Source organism: Molothrus ater, chromosome 18 (assembly GCF_012460135.2).
Source record: "Molothrus ater isolate BHLD 08-10-18 breed brown headed cowbird chromosome 18, BPBGC_Mater_1.1, whole genome shotgun sequence".
Classification (NCBI taxonomy): domain Eukaryota; kingdom Metazoa; phylum Chordata; class Aves; order Passeriformes; family Icteridae; genus Molothrus; species Molothrus ater.
Window position 1 is genome coordinate 1,894,160 of NC_050495.2, and position 12,566 is coordinate 1,906,725.

The following is a 12,566-nucleotide window of genomic DNA, read 5'->3' on the forward strand; positions in this document are numbered from 1 at the left end:
GGCGCTTTTATAAACGCAGCATAGAGGATTTCCCATTCCCTGTGCCCATCTCTACCTCACCTTTCCTGAAGCCCCAGAGGATGGCAGGGGTGGGGGGACAGGGCAGAGCTTCAGTAATCTCTGTGTTATCCCCTTGACCTGTGCCCCACCTACAGCAAGAACAATCTCTGTGTTATCCCTTCACCTGTGCCCCATCTACAGCAGGAACAATCTCTGTGTTATCCCCTTCACCTGTGCCCATCACTGCCAGGTGTTCGTCGTTACCTGTTCTGGGTTAAACCCTGCTGGGCAGGCAGGGCTCGGTTTTGGGTTCTGTGAGTCCCTGCTCTGGTGTGTGCTTGCTCTGCTGCTCCTCGTGGCAGCCAGGGCTGTTCCTGAGCTCTGGCTCTGCTCTCCTGCACAGGCTCCTCCAGCAGTGACTGAGTCCTCCAGTGCTGCAGGATGGTGAGTGGGGCTGGTGCTGGGGTGGTTGTGGGCATGTGGGTCTCTTGGGGCAAGGTTTGGGCTCTTCTTGCTTTAAAAAAAACCCAAAAAGCAACCAAACAGCAATGTGGAGCTGTTGCAGTTATTGGTGGTGTTTGATGGACAAGTGTTTTCCTTCCTGGATGCTGTAGGGTATCCAGCTTTGTGGGACTGCAGGACCCAAAACCCAGGCAAGAGATGCCTGGAGGAGTTGAAGTGACTTGTGGCACCTGGTTTCTCCTGTGTTTGGCCAGGATGAACCTCTCTGTCTGGGAGAGAGTTGCTGGAGGGAGGAGAAGCATCTCCTGTGGTTTTGGAGCAGAGCCTGGGCTGTGCCTGGGCACTGCAGGGTTTGTGCTCCTGTGCTGGGTGGGTTGAACCCTTGGGCAGGGCTCTGTGGTGCAGGATCCAGCTCAAACCATCCCCTCCTGTGTGCAGTAGCCTGGGTCCTGCTCCCAGGCTCTGTGAGGGGCTCTGTGCTGATATTTAAGCTCCTTCCCAGCGTGGCGCAGAGCTGGAGGTGCTGCAGTGCCCTCTGTGCTTGGCCAGCTCTGTGAAGCCTCTGCTGTCACCCAGGAGGTGCCAGGGATCCCTGCCCTGTCCCTCCCCTGCCGGCACAGCCTGGGGTGACCCCAGCATCACCCCGGGGTGAGCCCTGCCCCGGGCATCCCCTCCCCTGGTGGGAATGGGTTGAGTCCGGGTGTGTTTGTGTGGCAGAGAGCAGATAGAGGCTCTCAGGGGTGTGCTGCGTGTTAAACTTCGCGGTGCTTAGTGCCTCGTTGAAGGAGTGTGAGTAAATGTCCTTCCTCCTCCTGCTCTTGAGGATGCAGGAGCTTCATTTTACTGCCTTGCCAGTCACCGGAGTCAGGGCTGGGCCATTTCTGGGAATCAGCCTGGCTGTGCACAAGTTCCTGCACCCAGGGCTGCCAGAAACTCTCCTGCCCTTCAAAAAGGGAAACAAAACCCCCTGGACTTGTTGCTTTGTGCTGTTGTTTTTACTGAGGTGCCCTGGCAGCGAGAGCTGGGGGCTCAGCCCATCCCTTTGGGCTGCCCCATCCTTGCTGCTGTGGGCACAGGGCTTCCCAAGCCACCCCAGTGCCACCTCCTCGTGGCTGTTTGTGTCCCAAATCCTGCTCCTGTTGGGGCAAACCAGAGTGCAGCCCCACGTGGAGCCCCTGTTTCCCTTCCCCAGCCAATGGGGGTGTGGAAATGCCCCCATTGCAGCAGGGGGGTCCCACTGACCCCAGGCCCGTGGGGCTCGGGGTGTGCAGCCAGCTCAGATCCACATTCCCTGTGCTTGGGGGCTCCCTGGGAGCACCACAAACAATTCCTAAAAAGGAGCAGTCAGATGGAAAATTGATACCAAATGGTGCTCTCAGTCCCTGGAGGAGCAAGGTTTGATGCCTCAGCCTGTGGTTCCTGGGGGTTGGGACAGAGGCACACAACGCTATTTTAGAGAAATTTCCTTTTATGAAGTTTATTATTTCTCTCCTTTCGTAAGTTCCTGATTTTCCCAGATACAAACTGCATTCAGGTTTGGTGCTGATGGTCTGAGCTGCTGCTGTGGGTATGTGTGGTGTCTGAGGATGAGGAGGGTCTGGGAGCTGTACCCAGGTCTGAGAGCTGTGCCCAGCCCTTCCCCAGCTGCTTTTTGGGTTCTGTAGGACCAAGGGCCATCCCCAGCAGCTGATACCAGCTCAGGGGCTTTGCCCCACAGGGTTCTCCTCAGGAGGGCACAATCTCCATCAGGCACCCCCCAAGGGCTGCCTGCCTGGTTCCCAGCCTGGTGATCCCTCCCATCCCCCTGTGTGTTCCTGGGGGTGTCCAGCTGCATTTCTGGCCCCACTGGCCCTGTTTGCAGCACTGTAAAATCCCCATCTCCTGAGGTGACCCAGCTGCTTTCTGTCTCCTCCATCTGTTCTGGCTCCCAGAGCAGTTCCTGCAGGAAATTCCCTCCTGAGCACACGCAGAGGGTTCCCCTGGTGCCCAGGAGCTGGGGATGGAGGTCACAGTGTGTCACAGAGTGCCACCACTGCCAGGGCTGAGCACAGGGCACTGCCAGCCTGGGGCCATCAGGGGGAGAGAGCTGAGCTGTGCAGCTGAGCTTCCAGGGAAGGAATTTCCAGCGACTGCAGATCCCTCCCCAAAGACAGCATTTCAAGGAATTACCCTCTCCCCCTGCTGCAGACTTCCTCTGCTTTTCCAAGTAATTCTCTGGCTGGGGGCCAGGGCTGCAGTAACCCGAGCAGGGCAGAGCCATGGGAACATCCGGGGCTGGAATTGGTGTTTCCCAGGTTCCCAGCCCGGGGCTCTTCTCTGCATTCATGTCCCCAGCTCCAGCACTGAGCCTCTCTCAGCTGTCTCCCTTGGGAGTGCTGTGCTTCCAGAGCTCTGGATGCCACGAGGAGCAGGAAAAGCACCTCCAGTGATGACAAAAATAATTAATGATTGGGGATTTTTGAGCTCTGCTTTAGCAATCAGCAGTTGCTGTGTTGGTAACTCAGTCCCCCCCTCATGGCAGGGCTGCTCCAGGTCCTGATGTGCTGGAGGGGGTGCAGGGGGATGCCCTGAGGGTGACCAAACAGAGGGGAAGAGGGATTCTTATTCATGGAAAAGTCTCAATTTCTTTGGAGGAAAGACTTGGGAGGGAGAGCTACAAACACAACTGCAAAACTTGAGCAGGAATTCCGCAGCCATGAAAAACCATGTGGATGGTAAAGCTGTAATCCTGCAAAAGGAGGGAGGAAGCAGAGCTTGTGAAAACAGTTTGTGGGTATCTAAGGCATCATGTTTTCTCCTGGAGATGAATGTCCTGAGACACATCACGTGGGTGAGCAAACAGAGACCAGGGACAGTCCCTGCCTGCCTGCAGAGAGCTGCCAGACAGCTCCTGGTGGTGCTTCCCCCCTCCCTGGTGATGCTGTGCTCACAGGGTTAATTCCCATGCCCTGATGGGAACAGGGAACGGGCTGGGGGCTCTGCAGCAGTGACCCCTGTCCCTGGCAGCCAGGGCTGAGGGCAGGGATCACATTCCCCCTCCCCACCTGAGCAGCACTCCTGCAGACATACCTTGTGGATTTTCTTCAGCTCACAAATACTCCCCTGCCCTCCTCAGTGCCCCTAGCAAATAAATTATCTGAAGCTACATTTCCCCATTTCAAAGCCTTGTGAAAGAAAGCAGAGGGTTTAGCAGCCCTGGCTGGCTGGAGAGGCTCACATACCATGCACCCATTTGCATTTGATCTCCTTCATCCTGTGTTAAGCAATCCTTGAGAGCCCAGTGGGCTGCAGGCCCTCTTGGTGCCTGTAAATCACTGGGGCATGTCACAGGCTGTAAATGAGGGGGGTGAGACCATGTCCCACCCCTCCCTGTGATCCAAAACCTCCCTGTGCTCCCAAAAAAAATCATCCTGGTTAAATCAGAGCTGCGGTTTGCTCCTTGGGGTGGGAGTGTGCTGGCCCCATGGGTGTGTTCGTGTGGGGCTGGAGCAGGATGTCCTGCTCCCAAAAAATCATCCTGGTTAACTCAGAGCTGCAGCTGGCTGTGTGGGGTGGGAGGGTGCCTGGCCCCATGAGGGGCTGCAGCAGGATGCTCTCCTCCAGGGGCACTGGAAGCTGAGATCTGAGTCTTTACTGCTGTCATCTCTCATGCAGGAGTTGCAGGGTCAGGAGGGGAAGAGGGATTCTTATTCATGGAAAAGTCTCAATTTCTTTGGAGAGAGAAATTTCTTTCTCGATTTCTTTCTGGGAGGGCAGCTATAAACACAACTGCAAAACTTGAGCAGGAATTCCACAGCCATGAAAAGCCATGTGGATGGTAAAGCTGTAATCCTGCAAAAGGAGGGAAGCAGAGCTTGTGAAAACAGGATGTGGATCTCTAAGGAATTATGTTTTCTCCTGGAGATGAATGTCCTGAGAGACAGATGTGCCTTGTCCTAGAGAATAGTGTGCAATAATTTCACTGAAGCTATGGTGCTGAATAGGTACATGATGAAAGAGATGATTTGGTGCACTTTGGGGATGGGTTTGGTGTTTTCCAGGTGCCTGTGCATGCCTTGGTCTGAGCTCACCCCTGCTTGTGTCCCCAGAACCTCCCTCATTTACTGGGGCTGCCCTCTGGCATCTCCTGCCCTGCTCAGTTTGCTTTCCCATCCCTGGAATTTCCTGGGACAGAGGAGGAGCTCTGGCTCCCCCCAGCCCTGCTGAAAGCCATGGAACCTGTGTGATCCCACCAGTCCCTCCTGCAGCCAGGCTGGGCTCTCTCCCTTGTCATTAATCAAACATTATTCCCCTTTTCCCATCACCTCCCCTCAAAGGCTGCTATTGCTCAGCTGTGGCCTGACTTTAATTACAAATGAAGAGCAGCTGGGAGGGCACTGGGTGCTGTTAATTGGCTTTCCAGGAGAGGTTTCAGGGGGAAGCTGAAGCACCAGTGGTTGCTCTGCTTGGTTCCTTGTGTGCAGCAGCTCAGCCCTGAGCCAGATCCCAAATTCAGCCCTCTGGCTGTCATTTGCCCCAAAACCCCATCCAACCTCCAAGGTCTTTTCCCCTGCTAATTGAAGCCTCAGGGATGCCCTGGGATGGATTTTCAGCTGCTGAGGACAAATTCCAGGGGAGGATGGTGGAATGGGCTGGCTGGGGAGGTCAGAGAGGAGGGGATGCTCTGCCAGGCATGGTGTGCTGCAGACACACTCACTGCTCCAGCAGCTGTCAGAGCCCAGACAGATGAGGCCAGGTGCCCGAGGAGCGTGCAGGGATCTCATTTACCTGCTAATTAATGGAAATCGTGAAACAAATCAACACGTGCTCCCTGTGGAGAGCTCCACGGTTTGCTTTCCAGCTGCTGGAGGGCACAGCTGGATTGGGAGAGCTGCTGCGGGCTTGGACAGGGCTCTGTCCCGTCACGGAGCCCCTGAGATGTCCCCACTGCCAGCCCGGGGTGTCCCTCCCTGCCCTGTCATTAGGGCACCGCTAATTGGCGCCGCTAATTGCTCTGCCCGGGGGCTCCAGCGCTGGGGGGTGGGAGTGAAGATGTTGGGGGGAGCCCCATTTTGTGGATTTTTTTTTCTTGTAGATTTTTTTTTGTGGATTTTTTTGTAGATTATCTTTTTGCGGATTTTTTGGGTGGATTTTTTTTTGGGTGGATTTTTTTTTTGGGTGGATTTTTTTTTGGGTGGATTTTTTTTTGGGGGTGGATTTTTTTTTGGGGGTGGATTTTTTTTTTGGGTGGATTTTTTTTTGGGGTGGATTTTTTTTGGGGTGGATTTTTTTGGGGTGGATTTTTTTTTTTGGTGGATTTTTTTTTGGTGGATTTTTTTGGTAGATTATATTTTTGCGGATTTTTTGGTAGGGTTTTTTGGTGGATTTTTTTTTTTTGTGGATTTTTTTTTGGTGGATTTTTTTTGTAGATTATCTTTTTGCGGATTTTTTGGTAGTTTTTTTTTTTGGTGGATTTTTTTTTGATGGATTTTTTTTGTAGATTATCTTTTTGCGGATTTTTTTGTAGTTTTTTTTTTTGGTGGATTTTTTTTTTGTGGATTTTTTTTTTTTTGATGGATATTTTTTGTAGATTATCTTTTTGCGGATTTTTTGGTAGGTTTTTTTTTTTTTGGTGGATTTTTTGGCGGCCCGGCCCCCCTGGCACCTCCCAGCCCCGCAGGTGCGGTGGCAGCCGGAGCTGGGGCACCTGCACCTTTCCTGCTGGGGAGAAACCTCATCCCGAAAAAAAGGCCGAGCTATTTTCTCTTGCAAGTTGATTAATTTGGTTGGCTTTAAATATTAAAAACGCTCTTTGCTGGGTCAGGTTTTTTGGGTGTTTTTTTTTTGGTTTTTTTGTTTGTGCTTTTTTTTTTTTGTGTGGGTTTTTTTTTTTTTGGTGGGCTTTTTTATTTTTGTTGTTTTGGTTTGGGGTTTTTTTCCTTGTGTTTTTTGTTGTTTTTTTGGGGGGCGTATGGGGGTTTTTTGGGTCTTGTTTAGGGTTTTTTTTCTTTTGTTTTTTATTTGTTTGGGGGGGTTTTGTTTTGTTTGTTTTTTAGGAGTTTCTTGCTTGTTTGTTTCTGGTTTTTTGTTTTTGTTTTTTTTTTTTTAATTTCATTTTATTTCCCTGTGCTCTGCAGGGCTCTGGGACAGGAGCAGGGATGCTTGCTGTGCTTCAGGGATTCAGGGCAGCGCTTTGATTCCCCTCTTCTTGTTTATTCACTGCGTTGGGAAAGGGGTTTGTTGTTTTTTTTTTGGTTTTTTTTTTGCAAAACAAAGCCTCTCAAACAATTAATGCCAATCAGACTCGCTGACAGCCCAGCCCCCGGGCATGGGCTGAGCTCCGCAGGCTCTGGGGGGGAAAATACCCCCAAAATAGCACAGGTGAGCACAGAACTCACCTCGTCAGTCTCCTGCCAGCAGTTAGCAACTGGCAGAACGCCTGAAGCATAAGGTTTGTGATCCCTTCCAAAAATCGCATCTGAATGTTAAGTGACGTACAGTAAATGCCAAATCCCTTTTGAATCTTGCTTAAAATCTCAGTTTAAAATATGCAAGCGACCTTTCTGTCTTTCTGAAAAGCTCTTTGCTTCTGGAAATGTAAAAAAAAAAAAAAAAAAGAAAGGAAAAAGGAAGAAACCAGAGCTGCAATCTCTTGCTGCTGGATAAAAACAGATTTTCTTAACAGAGGTAGGGCAGGGTCCCCTTTGCAGGCTGGGCTTGGGCAGATAGATCATTGGATAAACCTCCCCCAGAGATCCTGACAGGAGAAACTACAGGAACTCAGCCTGAGGGATTGGTGGGCTCCTGCTCTCTCTGATATCCCTCACATTATAATTAAGAGATAATGTCAATGGAATAAAACATTGTCTCAGGGTAATGGTCTCCTGCTGCTGCAGGAGCGTCAAGGTGAAGTCAAATCATTGATCAAAAATGAATGTTGAGGCAAGTCTGGGACGTTTGTTTTCACAGCAAGAGGCATCAATCCTGGAACAACAATATTCCAGGGCTGTTATTGCTCCTGTGCCTGGTGATTGATGCCAGGGCATCATCATCACTGAGAGCCAGGGGGGCTGAGCTGTGGGCTCTGCTGCCAGCTGGGCTGACCAGGGGGGTTTGCCTCATTGGAGCAGATAACAGTAAATCCAGCAGTGCTGGAAGTGCATCAGAAATGGGATTTTCCCTGCACAGGTGATCAGGGCTCTGTGTGGGCTGGCCCTGCCTGGCCAGGGAGTGTTTTGGGGGTGTTTTGGGGCTGTGCTTGCCTGGCTGCAGCTGTGGGAGAGCTGCTTGTTCATTTACCGTGCAGGGCTCCTGCTCCCAGCCCTGTTTCACACTGCTTTAAACGTTTTGGGGTCCCCTCTGAGCAGTGGGGCTGAGCAGCTCGCTGGCTTTATCCATTTATTGAAATAATGCTGAGTATAAATACACCCTCCTTACAGATGTGGGGAGTGGATCCAGGTCCTGCAGCAGGGGCAGCCTCAGCCCCATCCCTGGCACCCAAAAAGGGCTGGGAGAACCATTCCTGTGTGACCCAGCACCAAAAAGGGCTGGGAGAACCATTCCTGTGTGACTCAGCACCAAAAAGGGTTGGGAGAACCATTCCTGTGTGACCCAGGAGCAAAAAGGGCTGGGAGAATCATTCCTGACTGACCCAGGAGCAAAAAGGGCTGGGAGAACCATTCCTGACTGACCCAGGAGCAAAAAGGGCTGGGAGAACCATTCCTGACTGACCCAGCACCAAAAAGGGCTGGGAGAACCATTCCTGACTGACCCAGCACCAAAAAGGGCTGGGAGAACCATTCCTGACTGACCCAGCACCAAAAAGGGCTGGGAGAACCATTCCTGTGTGACTCAGCAGCAAAAAGGGCTGGGAGAACCGTTCCTGACTGACCCAGGAGTTGCTGCTGTCTGGGCTGGGGAGAGGAGCAGCCTCTGCCTCCCGTGCTCAGTTTGCACTGGGAGAAATTGTGAGGTCAACACTTGGAATTGAATGTGTGTGAGTGGCAATTAGATGTGAAACCAAGCCCCAGGAGGGTGCACATAAACTCTTTCAGGATTTATTTTTTTCCCCCTCCTGGGTTTGTTAGTGGAGAGAATTGCACATGCAGCAAACGTTTGGGCTGCAGAGGAACACGAGTGCTTTGTGCTGCCTCCAAGTGCCAAATCTGTTTTTCTGAGGCTGCCCTGGCACCTCCTGCTGCTGCCTGGCCAGGTCTGTGACACCTGAGAGGGGACAGTCCCCTCTGCCAGCATGCTCTGACAATTCCATGCCTTTTGCAGCAGAGGCAGAGTCATCAGGCTGCAGCAAAACTCTCCCATACACAGGGTGGTCCCAGAAGGACTAATTGGAGGTGATTTTGACTCATTATATGCTCTTAAACTCACTGTAAACTTGAAAATTATATACTCTTAACCCATGGGCTCCTTGCAGTACTGCAGAGCTCCAAGCCCTGTGGCAGAAGGCTGTGTCCAGATGAGCAATTTGCAATTTATTGGTGCTGTGAGTGCTCCAGTGCAGCATTCTGCACTGAGAGGCCATCAGCAGCTTGGCTCAGGACAAGGACTGGCATGCACGTGGGTTTTTGGGTGCAGATCCTGCTTTTTGAAGCTCTGGGTGGTCCTGGTCCCCTCCAATGACTCCCAGATGAGTCTGACCACCCCAGAGGGGCTGGGCAGGGCCGGTGCGTCCTGCTGGGGCAGCTCAGCCAGGACTGGGGCACTTCTTGGTCAGGATTTTACTGTTTTCTCTCATTTGCTGCCTGTAGGAAGGGGCAGGGCCATGGAAAACTCTCTTTTAAGAGGTGGAAGGTTTGGAGTGTGACTGGGTTGTGCTGCCCAGCTTGTACAGGACAGATCCAGGCTTAGAAAAAAAAACCCATTTGTAATTAGATTTTTCAACTGAGAGCCCCAAATCCATGTGTTTGCAAGAGGGTAGTGGAGGCAGAACTGGTTCTCTATCTGGGACTGAGGACAATGAATCAGGAGCTATAACTACATTATAATTTTATATATATATATAACATATACATTATAATAGATATATACACTATATATTTTATATACTATACATTTTATATATTATATATTTCATATATAATCCATAATATATATTTCTATATATATACATTATACTATAACTATAATTACATTTGTGTAGCATTGGGCAGGTTAACTAAAAGAGGGGAGGGAAGAACTCTGCATTTTCTGGGCTGGTGTTAAACTCTGAGGCCAGGGAGTTTGTTTGAAAAGGAACAATTTCTGTCTCTTTGCACTCGGGCTAAGCTCAAATGTGGGCACTGGAGAACAAAACCAGGGGAAAGCCTTGCCCTGCACCCAGCCTTGGCACAGGGAGCTCCTGCAGCATGGCCAGGAGGGATTCAGGAGATGATTCCTGCCCAGTGAGGGATGCTCAGGGCAGCCCCAGCCCCTTGTGCTGGGCACTGCAGGAGCACAATTCCCTGTCAGGTCTGTGTGTGCAGAGCTGTGCCTGCTGCAGGCACCAATAAAGATGTCAGGCTGCTGTGTGTGGGGAAATAAATCACAGCATTATTGTCCTGCCCACAGCACCAAGGTGTCTGCTGGAGCAGCATCAGGGGGAGCCAGGGAGGGGCAGGCACCGATTTTGCATTTGTGCTGTGCTGGGTGAGGGCTGCTGGTGCCACCCACACCAGGCACTGCTGCTTGCAGCCCCTTCCATCAGCCCTGGTGGCCCCCCAGGGGAATTTGGGGTTTGTGGCCCCCCAGGGGAATTTGGGGATTGTGGCCCCCCCCCAGGGGATTTTGGGATTGTGACCCCCAGGAATTTGGGATGAGGCCCCCAGCTTGTCCTGGTGGGTTGCCCATCACTCAGGGTGGGCACAGCCAGGAGCTGCTCTCACCTGGGGCTCTGTGTGTCCCCTCACCTTCACTCTGCAGTGGGGAGGGCACGACCATAAGTTACTGCCAGGGCCTGAGAGTGTCAAAGAGGAACAGAATAGGTGGCCAGCCCGAAATGCTGGAGTGCAGGTGGCAAACCTGAAATGCTGAAGGGCTCCGGGGCAGAGCTTTGCTGTCAGAGTGGAGCAGCCCCTCAGTGCCTGACCTCCACTGAACAAATCCATTTACAGTGTCTTGTTTCTCCTCCCTGTTTCACTGCCAGGGTTCAGAGATGATTCCTTAAATGTTAATGGTGCAGGAATTTGGAAACTCTCCCGGAGCTGCTGGGGGAGCTGTGCAGAGTATTTCTGCTGTGCTGGTGCAGCTCCATTTCCTGCTGAACATCAGGCAGGCTGTTCTCACCCCCTGCTCTGTAATTAAAGTGCTGAAAGCCCATCACTGTCCAGGCTTTGCTCAGGCTCACCCCGCGTGGGGCCAGCTCTGTGCCCACCTGCCAGCAGGACAGCTTGGAAAATATTTATAGATCAGTGCCAGCCTGCTGCCATCCTGCTCCTGCTGTCCCAGGGCTGGAGTGGGGCTGGCTGGAAAACCCCCCAGTGCCACTCTGCACTGGGGAATTGTTCATCACTCGGGGTCACCAATTGTGGTGGTGTTTGAGGGTCCCCAGGACGAGGGAAGAGATGAGAATCTCGACTCCATGTGTCAGAAGGCTGATTTATTATTTTGTGATATATATTATATTAAAAGAAAATTATATATTAAAACTATACTAAAAGTATAGTTTTAATATATCATGGGGTTTAAAGTCAAGCCCTGGGATTTTTTTTAATATGTTACAACCCCTGTTTAACATCTCTTTTGAAGCTTTGTCTATTCTGCTTTTCTGTTTTAAAATGTCTGTGAAATGTTTTTCTGCATGATTGCTCTTACAGAGTATAAGAATCACAGAGCAAAACTGAACGTACCCCCTCGTCTCCTCCTGGATCAGAACTGTGTTCCAACATTAAAAAAAAATATTCAATTGAAGAATTATATAAGTAATGGTAGACCAGATAAAATAATGAGTATCAAACCAGCAGGAGCATCAGAGCTTCCCAAGAGCCTTGTGCAGGGGAGAGCAGCTGGTTTGGTGCTGGGTTCCATCAGAGCTGAGCTCAGGGCAATGGCCCAGCCAGGACAGGTCATTGTCCCTCACAGTAAATGCATTAAATCCCTGCAGGGCAGAGTGGAGAGCCCCACACCGGGTGTGCAAAGTTCCTTCATCCATCCCTGCTCACAGCCAGGGCTGTGTGTGCCTGGAGCACCCTCTGTGCTGTCAGGGATGTCCTGGAGGGCAGCAGAGCCTCCCCTCTGTGCTGGGAGGGGGACACATCCTGCTCTGGGAGCAGGGACAGCCAGCTGACAGCACCAGGGGAAAAAAGGGCTTTAAAAGGAGCCAGGAGTACTGAGCTGGCCTGGCCTCCCCCAGCTCTTTTGTCTCTAAACTTGGAGCTGACTCTTTCCACCATCTCGTTAGGAACAAGTGCTTGGCCCCAGCCTCATGGCAAATTTTGACATTTTAAAAATTGATGCCTTTTTCTGCTCATAACTTAAGCTGTCTAGTTTATCAGAGACATATGGAAAGTTTATTACATTCTTATTGCAGAGCCAGCCAAGTGAGCTGACTAATGAATGTGATTTTATTATTTTCTTTTTATTTATTTATTTATTTTAGTTAGGACTTGGCATGGAAGGTCTCCTCCAAAAGGGATAGCTTTGGGTCAAGACATAAATCCCCAGATGTTTTTTTCCCCTTCTATCCTGACAGTCCAGCTTGGCCAAAGCCACAGCATGTGTGATTTGGGGGGTGGGAAGTGAGGCACAGGAGGAAATCAGGGTTTGCAGATTTATTGTGCTGCTCCATGACCATCCAGCAGCTCTGGCAGTGTGGGAGCCTTGGTGCTCCTGCCCTGGGCTGTGGGCAGGATGGGCTGCCAGGATAAATTGTGCAAATTCACAGGAAACCGAGGTTTTGCTGCTTAGAACACCTTGGGGTTGGTTAAAAGGGGTGCTGCTGTCCTTGGGGGGCTGAACAGCTGGGGCTGGGAGGGTGCAGGCTGGTGTGTGGTTTTTGGCAGCTGAGGGAAGTGTGAAACTCCTTGGGGGCTGCTTTGGGTGAGCTCAGCTGGTGCCAGGTGTGAGGGAGTGGAAACAGCCCCAGACCCCACTGCTGGGGACCCTCCTGTGCCCCCCACCCTGGCCAGCACCTC